General features: G+C 35.6%; 1 long non-coding RNA gene across 1 annotated transcript; it reads left to right on the plus strand.

The window, feature by feature from the left end:
- Positions 1-1,112: 1,112 nt before the first annotated feature.
- On the plus strand, positions 1,113-6,205 carry LOC141621174 (uncharacterized). The gene is made up of 3 exons (XR_012532130.1): positions 1,113-1,258; positions 5,788-5,968; positions 6,096-6,205. It is a non-coding gene; the product is annotated as an uncharacterized LOC141621174 (long non-coding RNA).
- Positions 6,206-24,649: the final 18,444 nt, after the last annotated feature.

Raw genomic sequence — 24,649 nt, forward strand, 5'->3', positions numbered from 1 at the left:
TGGATTAAGAGGCGTGAAGCAGTCCGGCTTGTCAACAAAGCCTCATCATCATCATCATCTTCATACCCTCGTCACTGTTATTTCGCAACTTGGCTGCAACCAGAGATATGTTGAGTTGTACTCTTCCAACCTTATCTCCACATGCAAGTCGTGTCCTTGCATATATTCAATCTGTTATTGCAAAATATGAAGCCAATGACCCGGAAGTTAGCGGTATACCAGAGTGGCGTGATTGGTGGCAGGTTGAGAAGCGCTTTTTACGCTTAACCGGGGTTGTTCCGGTTTATTATACATCTTTTGATTTCTGATAATTGTTGTAATGTATTTGGTTTAAAATTAAATGAAATGATCATTTTGAAAGTGTTGAGTTATGCTTATTTGATTTGCTTCCATTTTTTGAACTACATAGATCAGTCATCATCAAGATCCAGATTATTACTGCCATCACTGTGCATATGAACGGACAATATGGAATGAGAAGGGTTAGTAATAAGATTTGAAGCAGCATTGAGAGATATGATGATAATTATGGCACAACTTCTTAACATATATATTAATTAAAAAACAACTCAACCCACACATTGCTTAGTATAAATACATTGCAATATCTCAACTAACATGCATTTCCATTATCTCAATATATTCTCCAAACCCTAACTGCTAAAACAAACTCCAAATAAATTAACCCTCTCCTTAATCTTTCAAAACAAACTCCAAACTCCAACAAAATGAATGATATCATCCTTAAGACTCTTACTATGCTCGATCCGTACTGAAGGACGCCAAAGAAGATGGCTTGACGGAGCAGCAGCAGCTGCCACTACAAGAAAACAAGACAAAGGCGACAGACATGCTACAGTCGCCAATTTGGCGACAGAAAAAAAAACTCGGGCGACCACTACCTGTCGCCAATTTGGCGACTATACCTTTTTATCCAAAAATCCGTATGAAATCCAAGGGCGACCGAATATTATCCAATTTGGCGACCGAAAACAGTCGCCAAATTTGGCGACCATTACCCTTCGCCAATTTGGCGACCAAAAACGGTCGCTAATCTTCTACATTTTTTTTTTTTTTTGCCGTTTCTTCACCCGTCCCCTTCATTCATTCTATCATCAACTTAAAAAAAAAAAATCGCCAAGAAACCCGACGACCCGACGCCACCACCAACTACAACGACCACCGGACGCCACCACTCGCCGCCGCCATCCGCACACTACATCACCACATCACTACCGACCCTTTGTTTTTAATAAAGGTTTGTTTTCGACTCAAATCGATTTAATTACTTCAATCCTTCATATTTTGTTTAAGTTGTGATGCTTATTTAGTATCTAGTTGTAATTTATACATTAGTGATGCTTATTAATGTATGTAGTTGTAATTTAATTAGCATTTTTGTTAATTAATTTGAGTTAGGGTTAGAAATTGGGGTTTTTGTTAAATTAGTAAATGTGATTTGATTAGGGGATGTAATTGAAGGTTATCTTGATAATATTAATATTATTGAAGGTAGTAACTTAGTTTTAGTAATATTGAAGTAGTATTGTTGAAGGTAGTATAGTTTTATGAAGGTAGTATAATGTTAGTATTGTATAAATTTGCCTTATAATTAACCAAATTAAGTTAGAATGAGCATGATGTATAAATTTGTTAAATTAGTAATGTCATTTGATTAGGGGATTGTATAAATTTGCCTTATAATTTTGTTAAATTAGTAATGTCATTTGATTAGGGGATTGTATAAATTTGCCTTATAATTTTGACAACTTGTTTAATATATAATGACCTAGTACCCGTTCAAGAATTACTCATTAGGAGCAATTCTTGAATAGTCCCCATTTTGGGACTGTCTTTGTACGTTTCAAGTCACTTAGGTAGTAAACACATAGTTGTGATTTTATTAATGAGAAAAGAATTTGGTTGCAATTTTCTCCAATGTTCTCTGAATACATATGTGGAATATGTATCTTTTCCACATTGTGTATTTGGAGAACTAAGGGAAATTGCTGCCGAATTTTTTTCTCATTAATAATTCACAAATGTGTGTTTGCTAGTGACTTGAAACGTACATTGATGGGTTTAGGTTGGAGTGATAAGGACCCAATTGAAATCTTGAAATTAGCATAAAATGGAGGATGAGATAACCATTGCTTTTTTTGTTGAAATTAAATATTATTATTTAAAATGGTTAGTTTGCTATATATTGCTTATAGATTAAAATGAAGAGATCCGAACGAAATGGATGTACGAAGAAAGAGTAGATAAGAAGAAACGTCCAATCGCTAGATTTGTAAAGGGAGTTCGTGGATTTATTGAATTTGATAGATGTCAAGATTCATATGATTTGGAACAACATAAACTTAGGTGTCCTTGTACTAAATGTAAAAACTTAAAATATTTATTTGGCATTGAAGTAGAAGAGCATCTTGTTACAAATGGTTTTTTTCCAAACTACTACAATTGGATCTACCATGGAGAAAAATATTATCCCGAAGAGCCTCAAATCCAACAAAATGAGAACCCATATAGAGAAATGGTACTTGATGCCTTTCAGTCTAATGATTTCATTAATGACGACCGTGTACCAATGATTGATGAAGAACAACCAAACCCAAGAGCAAAAGCCTTTTTTGACATGCTAAGTGCTTCCGAAAAAAACCTTATATGAGGGGAGTAGAATGACATTGTTACAAGTTGCATCCAGGATAGTTTCTTTAAAATGTGAGTATAATATGCCATTTAAAGCCGTTGATAGTATTGCTACGTTGGTTGAGGATGTTATACCCGATAATAATGTTATGACCCGAAATTTCTATAATACCAAGAAAGTGGTCAAAGGTCTTCAACTTCCACATGAAAAGATTGATGCATGTCCTAAAGGATGTATGCTTTTTGGAAAGATGATGCTTTGCTTGACAAATGTAAGAAATGTCAAAGGGATAGATATGAGACAAGTGAAGGAAATATTGTTTTGAAGGGGAAGAAGGGTAATAAAAGGAGTGGAAAGAGAAAGAAACCAATATCAGAAAACACATTAATTTATTTTCCATTAACTCCTAGACTTCAAAGAATGTATGCCACGAAAAATCTTGCCAACCAAATGAGATGGCACAAAGAAAATCCTCGTACACCAGGAAAGATGTGTCATCCGAGTGACGGGGAGGAGTGGAAGCGTTTTGATAGGTTATATCCCGATTTTGCCGAGGAACCTCGCAATGTGAGACTTGGCTTGTGTACGGATGGGTTTGACCCTTTTGGTCGATTTGGTAGAAACTACTCGTGTTGGCCCGTAATGACCACGCCCGCACAACTTACCTCCTTGGCTTTGTCTCGAAAAGACAATTTATTTTCCTCTCTTTACTTATTCCCGGTCCTGATAACCCAAAAAACCATCTGGATGTTTATTTACAACCGTTGGTGGAGGAACTGAAGTATTTGTGGGAAGTTGGTGTAGAAACATTTGATGTGTCGAAGAAGCAAAATTTCCAACTAAGAGCTTCATTGTTATGGACTATAAATGATTTTCCCGCATATGGTATGCTATCGGGATGGGCAAACCGGGCGAAAGGCATGTCCTTATTGCATGGATAGGAGTAAAGCATTTTATCTTCTTAATTCCAAAAAAATTAGTTGGTTTGATTGTCATAGATGCTTCTTACCGGATGGACATATTCATAGAGAGAACAAGAAATCTTTCTTAAAAGGTAAGGAGGTGCGTGACAATGCTCCGGTTCGACTCTAAGGGGATGAGATATGGGAGGTTGTACGTGTTGCCAACAAACCGTCGATGGGACCGAAGAAGAGTTTAAAGAGTTGAAAAAGAAAAAAATGGTTGGTTTAAAAGAAGTATTTTTTGGGAGCTTCCCTACTGGAAAACAATGTTGATCGGACACAATTTGGATGTGATGCACATAGAGAAGAACTTCTTTGAGTTACTTATTCATACGATTATGGATGTAAAAGGAAAGACACGTGATGATATTAATTCAAGAATAGAATTGAAGAAATTTTGTGATCGTCCTAAACTTCATATTCGTAAGGATGGGGCTAAACCAAAAGCCATATTTACTCTTGACAAAGCTCAAAGAAAGGTATTGTGCGATTGGATAGGAAACTTGAAGTTTCCCGATGGATATGCATCCGATTTGAGCCGTTGTGTTGATTTGAAGGAACTGAAGTTGAAAGGGTTGAAAAGTCATGATTGTCATGTTTTCATGGAGCGCTTATTACCCGTGGCTTTTAAAAATTTACTCCCGACTACGTTTGGAATGCGATTCTGAGAAATAAGTCAATTTTTAGAGATTTATGTTCCTCCACGATATCAGTTGAGGACATGAGTCGTTTAGAAGACCAAATACCAGAAGTTTTGTGTAAACTTGAGATGATATTTCCGCCTTCTTTTTTCAATTCGATGGAGCATCTACCTATCCATTTGCCATATGAAGCTAAAGTTGGTGGACCCGTCCAATATAGGTGGATGTATCCTTTCGAAAGGTTTCTTAATCATGTGAAGAAAAAAATTGGTGATAAAGCTCGTGTGGAAGGTTCTATATGCAATGCCTACCTAACGGAAGAGATTGCCAATTTTTGCTCTCTTTATTTTGAAAAACATATTGAGACCAAAGCAAAATACTTGAATATTGATGAAGCGGATGAACTAGACACAAGTATACCCAAGTGTTTCCAAATGCAGGATGAAATGGGGTGTTCATCAGCTGGGGGAACAAGATTTCTGGATGACAAGGAGTATAACCGTGCCCACCTTTATGTGCTATCTAATTGTGAGGTTTTGGAGCCATATGAAGCTCAATTTGTGACAGATTTCATTAAAGAACACCCTAATGTGAACAGAGAGGATGTTTGGCATACGCTTGAGGATCAATTTCCAGCCTGGTTTCGGAAGCATGTATGTAAGCTAAATATTCAAGATGATGTGATAAGAAGCTTGGCTTTGGGTCCTTCTCGAAAGGTTGTGACGTGGAATCGATATTCAATTAATGGGTTTAAGTTTCAAACATTTGACTATGGCAAAAGTAAGGCTAAATGCAACTACGGCGTTACTATTTCTTCTCTTGATGGCAATGAATATTATGGCATATTAGAGGATATCTTTGAGTTGTGCTACAATGGCCGGGATCGGAGTTATAAAACCGTCTTATTCAAGATTCAATGGAGGGATAATTCCGTAGCTGGAACGAGAGTCCATGATCGTTACAAACTCGTGGAAGTGAATCATACTCGAACCTACTCTCAATATGACCCATTTATACTTGCACAACAAGCTCATCAAGTTTATTTTGCATCTCTTCCGAGCACAAGTAATGATAGACAACAAAAGCAATGGTGGGCCGTTTTTAAAACAAAGGCATGATCAGAAGTTGATACATCTTTTTTCCAAGAAGAGGTTGTATCAGAAACAGTTTTGTCCCCAGTTGATCATGATGAAATTATTTATGCAAATGAGATAGAAGCGGAGGAGGAGTTAGAAGAGGAAGAAGAAGAGAATGATAAGGAGAGGGATGTGATAGAAGAGAGGGAAGAAGAAGAAGAAGAAGAAGAAGAAGAAGAAGAAGAAGAAGAAGAAGAAGAAGAAGAAGAAGAAGAAGAAGATGAGGATGATGATGATGATGAGTAAGAGAAGGTATTGAAAGTATACATATCAAAATTTGGAAACAATTATTAGCGTTTTATTTTTTCTTTTATACCTGTTTATTAGGTTTTATTTTTTTGTATCTTATAATAATTATCCTATAATATTTGCTAACACTTTTTAATCAATTGTAGTACACATGGCTCGTGGAGGAGGTAGGCAGCGCGGAGGCTATAGTGAGGGAGGTAGTAGCTCCCGAGAGTAGGAGGAGGACGTTGACCGTTCTACTACGGAGGTAAGTGAGGAGGAGGAGGAGGAGGTTGGTGTACCCCGACATACTGACGGCAGGATGATCCTTGATCCGAATGGTCTTTGGTAATTTTTTATTCATTGTATTTTGTAATTTTTTTATTTAGTAATAAATGACTTTTTTTAGACATATGTTAATTATACATTATTTTTTATTCCTATATAATTATGTTTTTAACATGTTTGATTTCAGGTTTAGAAGTCAAACAGTTGTTCGTGGTGTGACTAATAGCACCCAAGAGAACATGACACACGGCGTTACTTGTTGGAGTAACGCTAGTGATGAAGATAAGGAGATGTGGTTCAACAACTTAGGGTATCTATTTATAAAATATATATTATTAAATATAATTTATTTATTCTTTTTACCTTATTATTAATTTGTTTCTCATCTATGTGTTTACTTTTTGTAGCGTGTGTTCTATTGGCCAACCGACCTTGAGCGCCTAGTTTGGCAAAGGTATAATGACATTGGCAAGAAGAGGCTAAGGGACAACATGTATAAGGTGTCTAAGAGGAAGAAGGCGCCATCTTTCATGAAAGGTATTTAGTTTCTTTTAATACCCGTAATTAGTTAAAATTCATTACATATTTTGAAAATATATTAATTAATAATTGTTATTTTATTGATTACAGGTTTGTCATATGAGGAATATACCAAGTACCGGAACAGTCCTGAGTTCAAGGAAACATCGGCCCGGAACAAGATCAACAGGAAAGGAGGAGATAAGGACGCGGAAGTTGAGCCTACTCATTATGGAGGGTCTCAATCTTTTCATGATCGTGTGGTGTTAGATGTAAGTTATTTGTCTTAGCTTTTAATTTAATAGTCTTCTAATTTAATTAGTCTCATTAATTATCATGTTTGAGTGACAACTAGTTTTGTGGCCCGTGAAATTCACGAGATGTTTTGTTTTGAGTGTGATGTTTCTAGTGTTTTTATTAATTGAAATTTTATAAAATATCAAAACATATAGTAAGTTCACCTTATGAATAATTCATCATTGATTGCGTACTAAGATTACGGGCATTTACATGTTAACATAAAGATCAAAATCGATAAATTAAATAAGCCAAAGTAGGTGAATATTGTTATTTTTTCGAAGGTAAAATGATGGGAAAAAAAAAACAAATACCAAAATAAAAATATCCATTTGAAAAAAAAAAAGAAAAAAAAAATTATTAGTCATTCACGTTGATGTCATCAATCTTGTAGAGTTGTAGTTAGTCTCCAATATGTAGTTATTTAAGCTATCTTAGTATTTTACTTCTTCATATAGTCTTCTTTTTCCAACGAATCGACCCTATAATAAAAAAAGTAACTCAATAATTAGTCTGAATTAACCAACAAAATTGTGAAATTTGTTTTATGCAATATTATCGTTGTTAACTTAAGTTTCCTCTTAAATAGTGAAAGAAAAAGGGAATGAGAATGAAGTCGTAGAGAATGAGTATTACCTTTTAATAACTCAACACCACAAATCTTAATATCCCCTAAATGAGAACAAAACAAACACAAACGATGAAATTGAAAATGTTATGAACATTTCATAACCCAATGGAACTTACATAAAAAGTAAATAAATTAGTTAATAATTTTAAAACCTTAATACACTTGGCTTGATGTTAATAAAATAATAGGAAAGTTTAATGATACATTTAGTTCTACTGACGATAGAGATAAGAAAAATTTTGGCTTATAAATTTGTCTTCCATAAAAAATATATAAAGAATTGAGGATGCGTTTTATGACTTTTGAGCATCCTTTTTTCATTATTATCAAAATTAATATAGGCATAAATATCAATCAAGGTTCACGACTTTTGAGCATCATTTTTCATTATTATGAAATTTAATATAAACATTAATAAGGAATAAAGAGAAATGAAATGTATAAGTTTTGCTTGATTATTATTATTATTATAATTTTTTTTTACAAGATCCACTTTACAGGAGAATTATTTAAGATGTTGTCTTATTATGTAATTAAAATATGACATGTAAATGATGATAGTTAGTTTTGCTTGCCTTTTAATTAGATTTATATATTTTATATTTAGATTATTGAGTTATAGAATTGTCTCATTATTATGAAATTTAATATAGACATAAATATGGAGGAAAGGAGAAATGGAATGTAAAAGATTTGCTTTATTCATATTCTTATTTATTTTTTTTACAAAATCTACTTTGCATAAGAGTGGTTTAGAAATTATCTTATGAAATTTAAAATATGACATTCAGATGATGGTAAATAGTTTGGCTTACTTTTTAATTATAGATTATAGTTTTATAAATTCAAATATTATTCCATGCATGTTATATTGTCAATATAATTAAATAATCAATAAAAATGAAAAAGAATTAATGGGGTGTGAAAATGTCATGTGAAATGAAATTGAATGTTCTAAGCTACCCTTTTAATTAGATAATATAAATTTCATTGCAATGTTATTGATAATTGAGTATCTCATCTTCCTGAAATTTCAATACAAACACAAAAACAATAACTAAATAACATTCTTACTATTAATAAATTTAAAACATAATAAGGATAAAAAGCGAAAGAATTCATTTAATTATCTATGTATGTATACTTTACCTTCCAACTTTTTGAATAAAAATGAAAATTAGGATTGTTATAATAGTTATATAGGAAACTTTTTGTTATTAATTATTGATTAAATTCAACAATTTATTCAATTTATTCGAGGAAGAGGAACGATTTTGTGAATTAAAAGGGAGATAAAAAAAATTATGATAACTACAAATTATAATGATGGTGAGAGAAAACCAGAAAACCATCCTATTAAATAAAAGAAATTAAAGGTTAAATAAATAAGTAGATTAATAACCAAATTTATGAGAGGAAAATAAAGAGTTTGTATTAATTTATTTTTTGTGTTTGCAATTAATATTTTTTAAATTTTTTTTTACTTATAAGCATGTGACAGTTTTAAAGATAACTTTTTAATACATAATATAGCCTTTTATAATATTGTATAAATAAATAATCAAGTAATCAATATAGATGAATTAGTATTTACCAATAAAAAATCGGCATGTGAATTAAAATTAAATGTTTTTAGTAGCCTTTTAACTATATTGTATAGGTACAATTTTTTTTTTGTTTTCAATTTCATTTATTCTTCTTTGTTTATAATTTCATGTATTCGTTTTTATTTCAAATACATATAATACTACTCCATATGAAATATCTTGAAATTATTAACTTATAATTAATGCGTATTTTTTATTGTAGTTTTTTTTAGTTAATTAAGTTTAAAGCTAATGGAATATGGATGGATTTGTAAAAGAAATAAGTGAATTAAATTAATGTAATATAATAATAAATTGATAATCCATGTCATATTAGTTTGCCAAGTCACATTGTTATTGCATACATGGCTTTTTTTCATCCCATGTGGCATTGTCTACGTGGCTTTTTTTAGACTAGCCTTTTAATAATGTTATATAGATTTCCTTGTTTTTTTTCCGGAAGACCAAGAAGAATAAAGGCAAGGTACCCACGATTGTTGATCTCTTTGTTGACACTCACGCAAAGAAGACAAGCAAGGGCAAGTTGATCTTCGCGAAGGAAAAAGATCAACAGTTATATGTAAGTGTCAAAAAATAAAAATTTCTTAGCTTTTTAAAGTATATGTTTTATCAATTTTTAGATAAGTAACCTCTAACCATTAATGTTTTATCAATTTTTTAGGAACAATTCCTTGTCCGTAGGAAGAACAACCCGGAAATTGATGACAATGAGCTATGGTTTGATCTTGTTGAGGGGTTCCAAAGAGGAGATGTGTATGGAGCCGGGTCGGCAAAGGAGATTTTCTACCCTCCTACAAGAAGAAGAGGGTCAATTTCCTCCCAACAACAACCTTATACCCCAAGTGTCGTAAGTGTGCTCCAAGCTCAATTAGCCGCCAGGGAGAGGCAGGATGCCGAGAGGGAGAGGCGGGATGCCGAGAGAGATGATGAAATTCGGAGGATGAAGGAGGAAATGGAACGGATGAACTCCTTCTTCGCCAATTGCAACACGGGTGGCGCCGCAACCAAAGGATCCAAGAGATCCTAATTATGGAGGTGGTAGTGGAGCGGGAGCAAGTTTTCCTGTTATGTAGTTTTTTAGAGAACATGTTATTCCCGGATAATGTTAGATGACCAAAACTCGTAGAACTCGTAGTTGTGTGTATGGAACATGATTTTCTTTATCAAGTTTGGTTGTGTTGGTTTCCCATGTGTTCTCTGCTGGAAGTGTTGGTTTATTTGCAGGTTTTTACGTATTTGGCTAGGTCAAAAACGATTTTTAGGCTAAAAAAAATGTAAATTTGGCGACGGATACTGGGCAATTGGCGACGGGAAACCGTCGCTAAGTTTCTGATCATGAATTAATTTTAGGGTCATTGGCGACGGGGAACAGTGCATTTGGCGACCAAAAACAGTCGCCAAAATGGCGACCAAAATCAGTCGCCAAAATGGCGACCAAAATCAGTCGTCAATTCTGAAGATATGGAGATGACGTGGATTGTAAAAAGGCGACTAATGACAGTCGCTAAAAAGGCGACTAATGACAGTCGCCAATTTTGGCGATTTAATTTGGTCGCCCGCTTTAAAAATTCGTCGCGCAAAATTGGCGATTTAAGGCTGTCGCCAAAAGCGACTAAACCTAGCTACGAAGTGCGGGCGACGGGCCTTAGTCGCTTTATTCTTAATGGCGACTGTTCTCAGTCGCCTTATATGGTCGCCAATTACCTTATTTGTTGTAGTGTGCAGCTATATGATGATATAGCAGATGCTGAACGGAACCTAATGGTCGATTAAAACACATACATGGAAATGAAATAATTAGAAAAATAAAATAATGACGATGAAACAAACCTGATAATTACAGAACGTACGTAAAGAGACGATGAAATCAACAGTGACGGCGAGAAGTTAAAGCGACGATGAGAAAGAGAGAAAGAGATGATGAGAAAGTGTGTGTTTTGTGTTTGTGTTTGGCTGGTGGGTTTGTGTTTGTGTATTAAGGTTTGTGTTTTGTGGCTGCATCAGACTTGTATTTGTGTGGTTTATAGTATGGAAGGTATTGACAACGGTTATTAAACAACAACCGTTGTCAAATAAGTTTTAACAACGGTTGTAAATTAACAACCGTTGTCAAAGAAGTTTTAACAACGGGTTCCAAGATCAACCATTGTGATTACTTTTCACTAACTTTGCGTCAATTTTGCGTCACATTAGTAACAACGGTTGTGTATGTGTAACCCGTTGTTAAAACTAATAACAACGGTTTTTATAACCATACCCGTTGTAATTCATTTTAGTAAAATTCGCGCCATACATTCTACAACGTCTATTGTGATTTTCGTGAATACTCGTTGTTAATGGGGCGTTGTAGTTGCCTGGATTTGTAGTAGTGTATCATCATAGTAATTACGGTAGGTTTTATAAACTCGTATATGACTTCCGTCATCATTAACTTATAACAAACACCGACATGTTCATTCTTCATGTCGCGACATTCAATTCCACATTTTCACGCATCTCTATTACAAAAACTTTCGTCACATATCTCATAACCATCGTATAAACTCACTAATCATTCCAAAAATTCCACTAATTTCACCAACGATTACTATACGCGGCCCAAATACCACTATCACACCCCTATTAACTTCTAACAAAGACTTAACTGGAGATAGCTCCGGCACAATTAACATACATATTACACATAGACACACGGACTCCACATTCCCATACCATGTGACTGGCTTAAGTGTCATGGGGCCAAGATTTTGAAATGAGGGCGCCTACTCACCCAAAACCTAGCATCAGCTGGGGCTCCCATTATACATACACCAGGTTCATTTTATTAGACTCCCTACGTTCATTATGTTCATTTGTTACAGGTTCCAAAATCGTCGCTCTGATACCACTTTGTAACACCCCCATATTCAGAGGAGCTTTAACTAGGCGTTCCTTAGCATATAAGGGCGTTACCATCTCGGTTGCCCGAGGATAGTAATAATCAAACGTCGATAAATGAACTATTATATTGTATTACAAGCGGTTTAAACCAACAAACGATATGAAAGATACAACTCAAAGACTACTAGCTACGACTATCGAATCTCGTGAAGACTCATCCATGCCCGGACTCCAGCTATCAACAACATCAATACCTGCTAAGACCGACTGCTCATCATAAGGGATCACGGCAGACACATAACAAACAAACAACCACACAAGGTCAGTACTGAGACAAGATACGACAACGGCAACTACAATTATCAATACAAACAATGCTATCAGTCCCAAACGCAATCACGATAACCCAACCAACTCACATCGATCGTCCATTTGGACCGCCCGCAGTGGGGGACCGCAGTCGTTCCCACCAAATCCCCGCTCCTCATAATGAGCGATAACCCTGTCCATTAATGTGCACATCCCCTCCCGTGGCGGGTTCCACGGAGGGCGAAACTAGGGCGTGAAGTCACTCCCGCAAGTGACCCCACTCAGCCGAGACGCATCTCGAGAACCAGAGACAACAACCACAATCATAACCACAGCCGTCACAATACAATTACGATACTAAGCAATCACAATATAACCACAAAGACCGACATACTAGACCATCTACAAAAACTGAGTAGGCGAACCTACCTTTAAGCAACTACAACCAATCCATGCCAATCATATGACATATCCAGCAATCAAGCAAAGCCTATAAGCACAACACAATCATCTATTACTACCAAGCAAACCCTAATTCCAAAGAACAAGGACACGGATGATGATTATGACATACCTATAGGGAGAAAGCTCAGCAAAAGACCGCTACCCGACACAAGTGACGCTCTCCTAAGGCACAAGGATCTTCAAAAGGCTTCCATGGAGGTTTTGAGGTGAAGGGAAGGGAAAGAGGCGACTGAAGGATAGGAGGAAAGTGGCGGAAGTGATTTGCGGATTTAACAAAACGCGATATAAAACCCTCGCTGAAAACTCGGTACTCGATCGAGTACCCAACATACTCGATCGAGTGACCCCCTACTCGATCGAGTAACCTAGCTACTCGATCGAGTAGCCTCTACTCTATCGAGTACCACTCATGACACGCAACCCAAGATGGTTTTGGCACGCAATTCTAAGACTAATCCCGCTCCCAAGGTCAGTCAACGCTGGTCAAAGGGTCTCTAAAAAGGGCGGGTATTACATTATCGCATACCGGCAATCTGGCACACTCAAATAACCATTGTTGCTCCTCAAAATTTGTGTGCCAGTTTTTTTTTACCCGATCCAGTTCATCAATTTCCGGTCTTTTTTTTTGGATCCCGGAATCTCCGAAAACCGTGTATTATACCCTTCAATTTCGCCTGTTCGAGAGGTCGTAACATGCCGTGTTTCTTTTTCTCCCATGTTTTCTACCACGTCCTGGGGTTGTTTCAGGAGTTACCTTATTCGATTTCTGCTCTGAATAACAAGTATTAATCCATTTTTCAAGATTATCCGATTTTGTTCCAAGACTAGTTTATCGCATACAGGCACAATTAAATGTCATCAATTGCTCCTTAAAATTTGTGTAGTCGTTTTAGCTGACCCGTGGAACCCACCATGCGATTTCTAGACATTTTTGCTCCGGGAGCACGAAATTCTAGAAAATCATGTATTCAATTCAATTTGAGCACTGGGGAGATCACATCGGGCCACATTTCTTTTTCTATCGATTTTTATATCACGTGTCCCGGATCGCTTTAGGGGGTACATTATCTGATTTCATGCTCAAAAAACAAGTATACATCGCTTTTACACGATTATTCGATTTTCAACCAAGGCTGGTTTATCACATACTGACACCCTCAAATAATCATTATTTCTCCTCAAAAGTTACGTGGCCGATTTACCTAACCCAACGGATTACCTAACCTAACGGACCCTCCGTTAATTCGATTTCCGATCATTTTTGTTCTAAGACCCCGAAAACCGTGTATTACATTTTAATTTGTGCCGTTTTGAAGGCCATAAGACCCGGTTTCTTTTCCTTCCGCCTTTTGTATTGTGTTTTTGGGGTCTCTTCAGGATGTACCTTATTCAATGTTGTCAACCCCAAATAACAAGTATTAATCCATTTTTCACGATTATCCAATTTTCATCTAAGGCTGGTTTATCGGATACATGCACAGTCAAATGTCATCAGTTGCTCCTTAACATTTGTGTGGCTGTTTTGCCTGACCCGAGGAACCCTCCGTACAATTTCTATACATTTTTGCTCCCGAACCCTGATTCCTGATTGTGTATTCACTTCAATTTGAGCATTGGGGTTATTGTATGGCCGCATTTCTTTTTCTCCCGGTTTTTCTATCACGTGTTTAGGATCGCTTCAGGAGGTACATTATCTGATTTCATGGCCAAAAAACAAGTACACATCGCTTTTATACGATTATCTGTTTTTCGACCGAGGCCGGTTTATTGCATACCGTCCCCTTAAATAACCATTCTTGCTCCTCAAAATTTGCGTGGCTTCTTTATCTGACCCAAGGGACCCTCCTTCGATTTCCGACAATTTTTGTCTCGGGACCCCGAAATCTCCGAAAACCGTGTATTACACTTCAAGTTGAACCGTTCAGGAGGTCGTACATGATCATGTTTATTTTTCTCCCGATTTTCCTACCACGTGTCCAGGTTCGCTTCAGGAGGCATCTTATTCAACTTCGACCCTACATAATAAGGATTAATTCATTTTTCACAATTTTATTCGATTTTCGAACGAGACTGGTTTATCGCATACATGCACCCTTAATTATCTTCAGTTGCTCCTCAAAATTTGTGTGACCGCTTTATATGAACCATAGAACCCGCAGTTCGATTTTCAGACATTTTTGTTTTAGAATCCTAAAATCTACGAAAACCGTGTATTATACACTTTAACTTGGACCGTTTAAGAGATCGTGCCAAAACATTTTCTTTCTCATGGTTTTTAAACTTCATGCCCGAGGTCGTTTCAGAAGTTACTCTATTCAATTTCGACGTCAAATAACAAACATTAATCCATTTTCACGATTATCCGATTTTTTATCGCATACAACTAATTACCCATAAAAAATGTTCCAAATTTTGAAATGTAAACAATTGAACAAAACCCCAAATTGGATGGTGATAATATGAAGCATTCTCAAAGAATAAGAGATTAGTTAGTAGAGCATAGACCCGACTGACAGCATAGGCTAGCCCAGCCCGGCTCGGCTTTGTAGTCTGGTGGACTTTAGCGCGACCCCAAAAACATGCATTGCAATTTGTACATGTCTTGGGCCAGCTCAAGGCCTGAATTATTCCGCGCGGCCTGCCAAACCCGACTTCTCCGATCGGGTCGGGCCATGTATTTTTAGTTCAGCTTGACCCATGTGCCACGGTGCCAATTCAAGCTCTTCCGAAATTATTTGTTCTTTTGGAATGATGGTACGAATTACGATGGTTGTTTGGGAACATTGGTGCCTCCGTGCCATGCAACGCAACATTATTGATTGGATATGGGTGACGTCCAATTTTGGCGGCACTTTTTCACATGCATCTCTTATTATTGTGGTCCCCACTTATTTTATGGGATTTATCCATTATTTTTAGGGTCCACATTTATTGCTTGTGAGAGGGTGTTGTCGAGATTGAGCGTCACCGGATGACGCTAACTCATTTTCCTTATTCTTATATGTATGCCCAACTAAACCAAACATCAATACTCATTCTTGCAATCAAACAACGTCAAACTAGCCTCAAATTAAACAAGGAAGAAAATAGTACGCACACACTATGATATAAGTTAACATTAACAAATAATCGAGACAGAACGAGTAATTAAAGCTAATAATACATACATACTCATATAACAACAATAATAATGTAGGTTGGTCACATCATGACCTTATTAGACCAACATATTACATAAACATAATACTCCGTACAACATTAAACTCATAAAATCGAAACAAAATTAACGTGGAAAGTACATATATATAATCGGACCGGAACGATTAATTAATAAAAATTAATTAAGGGCATTTATCTTGGCCCCTCTTGTTCTTGATGTCACGGTAGCAAGGGCATTGATTTTTGTCACCGTAAGGTCCGATAGGTACGCACTTGCATACGCCACAACAATGCATACACAACTTCTTGCATAGGTCTCTTGGGTTCCTTGAGCATCTATGTGCACACTTGTATGGGCAAAATTCCGGCACTGTTTCATTACCCAACACTACTTTAGTCCAATGTCAATACGGAGTATTTATTAATAAAAGAAGTTATGAGAGGGTGTTTAAGTAAAATATAATTAAGGTGTATTCATTCGCAGTTTGCACTAATTTAGTGTAAAACCGTATCATATAAGAATTTGTGAGATGATCTCTTAAGAGACGGATTGTTTAGTCGACATGCATGCTTGAATTAATTGATTTTTATTTTTTATTTTTAACAAGTGAGTTAAAAAGGTACCTTTGTATACTTCAAAATTGTTTGCTAGGTGGTGTTATACTATAAACTGTCTTACAAAAGATTAACTGATCATATACGAGTATATAAATACAAAGCAAAGCGAAAAAGGCTTAATTCCAGGTTTCAAATGATGATGTTGTAAACGGTCTTACAGAAGACTAACTGATATAAGAAATATATAAATACAAAGCGAAGCGAAAAAGGCTTACTCCCAGGTTTCAGATGAAGATGTTTGCTAGGAGGAAGAGGTGGTGGAGCAGACACTAGAGGTGATGAGTAAGCTTGGGCAATGTCTACAAATGTAGCAAACAACACTAGGGCTATGACTAGTAGAGTTGCAAGTGATAAACTCTTCATTGTTTTTGCTACTTTTTGTATACTTGTTTTTGAGTGTGTAATTGTGTATATGTGAAGTCTTTGTAAAGAAGTGGGTGGAGATATATATAGATGTTAAGGGATACTATAAATAATTATCTCTTGTATTATTGAGTTAAAAGGGTCCGAATAATTATATTTTTACAAAAATATATATGGACTTAAGCTTTTTTTTTTTCTAGTGAAAGGAACTAAACTATAAACTGAATGTAATTGAGTTGAATGGAACTGAACTGAATGGAACTGAGCTAAGTTAAATTAGGTTGAAGTAAGTGTTACGTAGTAGTTTGAATAGACTTAGGCTGAATTCAGAGTTGAGCTGGGTTTAATTAAACTCAACTAAATGGAGTTGAGTTGATTTGAAATGAGCTGAAATTAAGTAAAAAAGAATAAGGTCATCCCCTATTTCTACAAGTATATATTACTTGTAGATTTTTTTTATTATACTTAAGACTAAATTAGTAATCATTTTAGGAGTGACTTTAAATTTAAATTAATTATCTCTGTATAGGATGCTGCTACAAAGTTCATTATTATTTTGTGTAACGTTTAAGCAAAGTTGACAATTGATTTAATTATTAGCGATTTTCTCTAAGTTCGTTTGGTAATGACTATTTGTCGACTGACGTGAACCCATTGATGATAAAATCGAATTCCTAGAATAGGAAGATAGGACTATACGAGTAGTGATAAGGGAATAATAATTGAAGGGGGAGGGGAAGGAGACAAAGAAGGGAAGGTAACAGCTGGTTGCAACCTTTTAGCTATTAGTGCAAATTCTTGTTTCAGACGGACATATGCGACCTTTTTATGGTTAAATGTAACAACAATGTTACAGTCAGTGTTATAGTTTATCGTAACTTAAACTTGTTTTTCAATAACGGTTACGTTTGATTGTAAAATGGTTATAAAATCCAGTTTAATTATTTCTAATCAAAATAACCCAAGAGAGACCGATTTACTAATACTAGAAGCTGGTACAGTACGTAATACGTAGATGAAGTGAAGTCTAGTCGGTGGGTTTAGGCTCTTGGCTCTGAAAACCACGTGAACAAGGTTATTGTGTCCTTGCGAGGATGATCGCCCACACTGTCTCTCATTCTGTCATTTCCACATCCATCCTGTTGCTTCTTTTTACTACGTCTAGCAACAACCTGGCATTATATGGCATTAGAATAACGGAAAATTCACATGGCACCCTCAAATTTTGCCATTTTGCACGTGGTATCTAATTTTTTAAGTTTGTGCACATGTTATCCTTGAGATTTGATTTTGAAGCACAACATACCCTTTTTATCGTTATTAAAATTTTTAATTGAGCATAAATCATAGACCGGAAATCGGAATTGACTAATTTTTTTTTTAAAATTGATTATCTCTTCGCGATCTATAGATTGATAAAACGAAAATGGTCATTCAGAACTTTAAGATCGAAAATATGGTTGATTTGAGATTTTCGTTTAAAAAAAACCCCTATAAAATGTCAGTCGACAATTTTTTTTTCCTGAAATCGTAGATTATGAAGAGATAATCATTTTAGAAAAAAAAATTGTCCGATTCTGAATTTCGGTCTATGAGTTATGCGCAACTAAGTTTTTTTATAGCGACAAAAAAGGCATGTTGTACATGAAAATCAAACATGGAGGGTATTATGTACACAAACTTAAAAAGTTGGGTACCACGTGCAAAATGGCAAAGTTCGAGGGTACCACGTGAATTTTCCGTTAGAATAATTCTTCCAGAATTAGAGATGTCAATGTATCGGGTAAAAAATAGACATTATATTGCCGGGTTTAATTCATTAATATGTTACTATTATTAAGTTAAAGTTTGTCGCCAGTGGTAGAATCAGGATTTGTCGTTAGGAGAGACAAAAAATTTTAACGGTGACAAATAAGTAATTTCATAAGGTGAATATCTCGAAAATTCAACTTAAAATGTCGTTCATTTTTCAGAGATGACGAGCGCCCTTACCGGACACTAGCACACTACCTCATGAAGTCATGAGTACCAACATTACTCATCAGCGGTGACGGGTTTGGTTTAATTTGTTGAGCATTTAGTGATACTAAATAAATGTGTCCTGCTAACGCGGTTTCCTTTCATTAACTGGGCTACTATTAGAGGCATCGTCCTTTTTACCATTTTGTTCCGTAAATAGATAAGTGCATTTGTGCATGTCAATTTGGTTGGTTTATGTTGCCCCACTTATTTTAGCAGACACTCCATGATCAATGTTTTCTCAACGACGGGTTCTATGGACCTTCTCCTTACAATTGATTAATTTAGTATATATCGTGTGAGGTCAAAAAGTAAGTGCTGAAGCAAAAGAAACGATATTTTAATCGGTTGTGAGAGGAGAAGGTAGAAGAGAAGGTAGAAAAGAGAAGGTAGATAGTAATTTTCTTTCTCAACTCATCACTTATACTCCTATTGTCCTATTTGATTAGGTAGAAACATTAAGACGACGGTTAGATTTTGAGTCTTGACATTATAGTAAAATCGTCTCATAAAAAAATTACTCGAACACCGTAGTTTATAAGATTAAGGTGACTAGACCGATAAATAGGCCATTGGGTCTGGTTATCTCGGTAAACTCATTTTCGGTCAACAATTTATTGGCTCATTTTCAGGTTGAGTCAATTTTGGGTCGGGTAAACAATTTATCGACTCACGTCAAGTTGGGTTAATTTCAAGCCGAGCGGGTCATTTCGAGTCGGGTCGCTTTGGGTCATTTCGGGTCAGGATTTTGCCTTAACTGAGCAATTCAGGTCATTTTGAGTTACTTCGAGTTGGATCACTTCGTCTATTCGGTGAAGTTCAGGACACTTTCCGTGTGATTTTCAGTTATGGAGTCGGCTTACGATCAGGTTAGCTTTGCCAGAGGCAACTAGTCATCCACTACAAGTTGCAAAGCAAGTGTATGTACTCGTAATATGCAAGGCTGTACTAAACTGTCTATGTTACCAAACGATTTAATAGGCCCATGTGACAAGAAGTTGGCCCATTGTATGGGCCCCAAAGCCCGCACCATTCTGAGTATGTGCATCTTCCTTGATCAGCTAAACAAACTAACGTCATTATCCAAAATACCCAAGGTAGATGGGATGAAAGGACAATGTACTAGATGAGCAAATACACTGAACCAACCGGTACGTAGCGTAATTATGGCTGGTCCCTCGCTTAATTGGTAAAGTCATTAAACAGTAATACTCATGATATGTTGAGTTGTGCTTAGGCTGATTCAGATCATTTTTACGTCATTTTTTTTAGGATTGACCTAATTTAACCACTTTTAGAGTTCTAGATGATACATTTTTATGCCGTGTCGGGCACACAATACATAGCTAGGAAACCTATTAACAATACAAAAACACGTCCTTAATTTATATCGGTTTTTCAATCCTGTGTCCAATTCTAAGGAGCCCGTTATTGAAGAAATTAAGGTCTTCCTTAATTAACTCCTTAACACGTGCCTATTGGGGACATGATAGAAAACTCAATTTAAAAAATGATCAAGTCGCTCCCTTTTTATCATACTCATACACCCAACAGTACAATTATACAAAATTTTTAAATTGTCTAGAATGATTCTCAAGACAGAAATTCTTATTTCAAACGGTTTATTTCCCGTCTAAAATAAGACGGACCGAATGCAGCCATTTTACGATAAATGTTACTATTTTCTGATAAAATGTTATCATCATTTTCAGGATAAAAATTGACAACTTTAGTTATAACATTTTGTCATTAAATGATTATATTTTATTAGAAAAATAGCGTCATTTAATTCGTCTTATTTCAGACTGTCTAAAGCAAGACTTATTGCAAACGAAAAAGGTATAGTGTAATATTTTTAAGTTAAAATCATAATCCCAAAATGAAAGAACATCTTTCTTAACCTACTATAATAAGAGTCAGAGATTGATGTAATACTAGTATTGTTTTTCTATTATGTGGCAATAAAATGGCTAGTATTGTTGAAACAGCTGTATGAATTCAGACTTCTGTGTACCAAAATCATTAAACAAACACACATCATCAGAGAAAGCAATGATGCATGCATTTCCGTGGTTTGTTACAAAATTTCGAGATTTTTTTTCAAAATAGGCGATTTTCCTCAATTAATTATTAAAATCGATCGAGTCTCAAATTAATTGTCGAAAATGGATTTATGTAGGCTTGGTATTGACGAAACTAGTGTGAGGGGTCAAGTCGCCATGGCGGGTGGCGACTTGTGTCGAAGTCATATTTCCCGCATCTCCTCTCCTTCCCGCAAAGAAGGAAGTCGCCAAGGGAGCTGACGACCATCAGACCAAAACGCCATGGTGGGTGGCGACTTTGGGCTTGGTCGCTGACCGAGATGGCGACTTAGATACGAACCTAGTTTCGGGTATGACGTGGACCCATTTTAGGTAATTAATTTGAGATTCGACCCATTTCATTAATTAATTGGTAAAAAGTCGCCTATTTTGGAAAACAATTCAAGTTTTGATACCACCCTCTTACAACCTCACTTGCATAATATACGCCATAATTAATAAAAATAAACTTTTATACGACTCGGACCTATGCATACCGTGCATATAAGAAACTGATATCAAAACTCAGTACCACTCGATATATGATGTAGACTTTATTCATATGAATATAAAAAAATGGTAACGAGACTCTATATCAGTCGATGAAGTAATCTCCATTACGGCAGTAGGAATTCAGACTTCTGGTTACAAAAACATTAAACAAACAAAAATCATATGACCCTTTTACAGTTTTTCACAATTCCAAGAAACTAAACTCACACTATCACGTGACAAATCACATGACACCCTCTGAAGTTAATCTCTAAATTAATTTAATTAGTATGCTGGATTAGCATATAGAAGCATATTATATATACTCCGTATCAATTAGTCTCACTTACGACGAATATACTCGTCTTAAACCAATACAGGCCAAATAGTATCCCATTTGCATAGACAAGAGTCAGGACAAACTTTTTACTTTTATCTTATCTATATTATTTGGACCGTTTTAAGTTTAAGACGGATACTTCCGTGTTAAACAAGAATTTGTATTAATATAATCCAATGGTCAGAGTCCACAAAGCATGCTTATAGTCAAACTAAGCATCACATGATCCCACTTACTTCAGATCCCTAATCCCTTGTGTTTTCCAATGAATATTCTTGTTGTACTATTAAACTACATATATAAGTAAACCTTAAGACATTGATTTGTAGAAGTTTGTATGTTTTCCCAACAATATTACTCAACAAATTATGATTAACATGAAAGTGTACTATAGAGTTGTTGTTGTTTTAGTTATTGCATTAGTTTTGGTATCTATAAGTAGCAAAACTCAAGCAAGGTTACTTTCAGTATCATCTCAAGCTTTCAAACACTTGCGATCCGAACAGAATGACCCGTTTAAGAAGCTGGGCTCAAGTTTCCGAAGAATACCGCCTAGCGTATCAAACCCGACTCAAAACAAGTAGATTTCGTGCCAGAAAGCTAAGAATGCAACTTAGATGATGTTTTGCAGGTCTAGATACTGTTGTTCTGTAGATTTTTTTTTTTTTTTTTTTTTTTTTGATTAGTCATTAGTTAAAGTAGTTTAATAGTTTATGTATGTAGAACTTATGTAAGACTTTTTTTCCTGCAATATATTCAGATATATTACAGTTAAATCCCACAATTTTTCTGTATTGCATTTTTTTTTTTTTTTTTAAATTTTGATTATTTCTGTAGAACAGTTTTTCAGTTGTTTGAGACAGCTTTTCACCTAGTGTAATTGTAATGCCTGTAAGACTGTAACAAGCCTGTATTATTTCAGCATTATTGACCAGGAGCTTGCTGAATGCTGATATTGTCGCAATAATATGAACTCGAAACTAAAACAATTGATCAGGGCGGAGACAGAGTAAACAAAGACGGGGTTCGTGTATGAATTTAGACCCGGTAAATTAAACAGCTTTATATACATTTTGTCTAATTTTGGTGTCAATGAGGTAAAATTGATTATCGTATTTTAATATAAATTCTCTATATTTTTAGCGCGTTTTGTATTGTATTCCTATAAATTTGCCTTGCTATCAGTTGAATGCAATTTGACAAGGCCTGCCAAGCGCCAAGGATGAGAAGCATATGAAGATAAGTTAGGCCCAAATTCATAGGTGGTTGGTTCTGGAGCAAGATATCAATTCGATCATCCTTCAAATTTATCATCCATATCACAGTTTGTTTTATAGAACATGGATATTGATTCGCGTCATATCAACTTAATAGTTACTTCTTCAATTCAACTTCACTCTACCACTTTACTTTATTACGTTTGTCAACGCGTATTTTACGCGGTAAATATAGTTAGTCATGTATTTGCAAAAATTATAAAAGTTAGATATTTTGTAGACTACGTGTCCAGGTACTTGTCCCCCTTTAATATACGGCCTCCTAGCCAACTAACCCGTGGTATGAGTGTATGACCATTAAGCTCGAAATTTCTAATGACTTGAGTGGTGAGTCTCGAGTCTCGTGCTCGGTTCACATAGACCATTGACCATAACCATCATTATTTTTTGGGAAATTCCACTTGTACTCTTTTCTTAGAGGCTAATTTCACTTGTATTCTTAGGTGGCAATCGGGTCAGTCGGGTCGGGTCACGTCGGGTCGGGTCATATCGGGTTCGGGTCATATCGGGTCAGCATACCCTTTCGGGTCGGGTTCGGGTCGTTATCGGGTCGGGTCATTTCGGGTCAAATGATGTATCGGGTCGGGTCGGGTTTGGATCGGGTCATTATCGGGTCCGGTAACATAATCGCATTACTATAATTTTTTACCATTAAATTTAGTTTTTAACCTATTATTTGGTTTAATTTATTCATTACTAAGTCAAACATATTAATCTAAACACAAAATCACTTTCATTTTGATCAAAATTAAGCTTAATAATTGTCGGGTCATCAATATAATCGGGTCAGCATCGGGTCGGGTCAATATCGGGTCGGGTTCGGGTCACTGATAATCGGGTCGTGTCGGGTTGCGGGTCGTCATCGGGTCGGGTCGGGTCGATTTCGGGTCACAATATTTTCGGGTTCGGGTCGGGTCACTCGGGTCGGGTCAGACTTGCCAGCTCTAGACTCTGTCCTTCAGAAAAGCCCACTTATACCCTTTAATTTACTAGTTATTTTCATTTATACCCCTCATGTATAGACTAGTCTCACTTGTACCCTTACTTTTAAGGAAAGTCCACACTCCAACATTATAATACTAAGCATCAACAACTAAGATGTTAGGTGAATTATTGCTTGTCATTATAAAGCGGGGAAGAAGTGTTAAGTACCCTTACGTACGATGTTAAAGGTTATGTAAACAATATGATACTTTAATTGAAATATTTGTTTTCTCTCCAACAAACATCGTTTTTCCTTCCAAATTCATTTTTATATGCCTCTACTTCATCTTCAACGTTCATCTTTTACCACATTTCATCTTCAATATTCATTTTTTACTATACTTAAGGGGTATATGTGAGAATAACTAGGAAATCGGAGGGTACAAGCAGACTTTCCTGATAAGTAGAGGTACAAGTAAAATTAGCTCATAACAGAGGGGTACAAGTGAAAATTTCCCTTATTTATTTTTTTTTAAATTGAACTTTCATCAACCTTATTTGATTATCTGGTTACAAATCCATGATTTAGGTAAAAATAAAATAAAATTAATCAACTCAATATACGTAATCTACAAATTGTCACATATACTACCCACACCCGATATAAAAATTTAAAAAAAGGAAAGAATCTAAATGTAATACGAATTAGATTGTCAAGTACTCAAGTTTACATAACTTGACATTCACTGGTTCACATAAC

The sequence above is a fragment of the Silene latifolia genome, chromosome X, assembly GCF_048544455.1.
Source record: "Silene latifolia isolate original U9 population chromosome X, ASM4854445v1, whole genome shotgun sequence".
NCBI lineage: Eukaryota > Viridiplantae > Streptophyta > Magnoliopsida > Caryophyllales > Caryophyllaceae > Silene > Silene latifolia.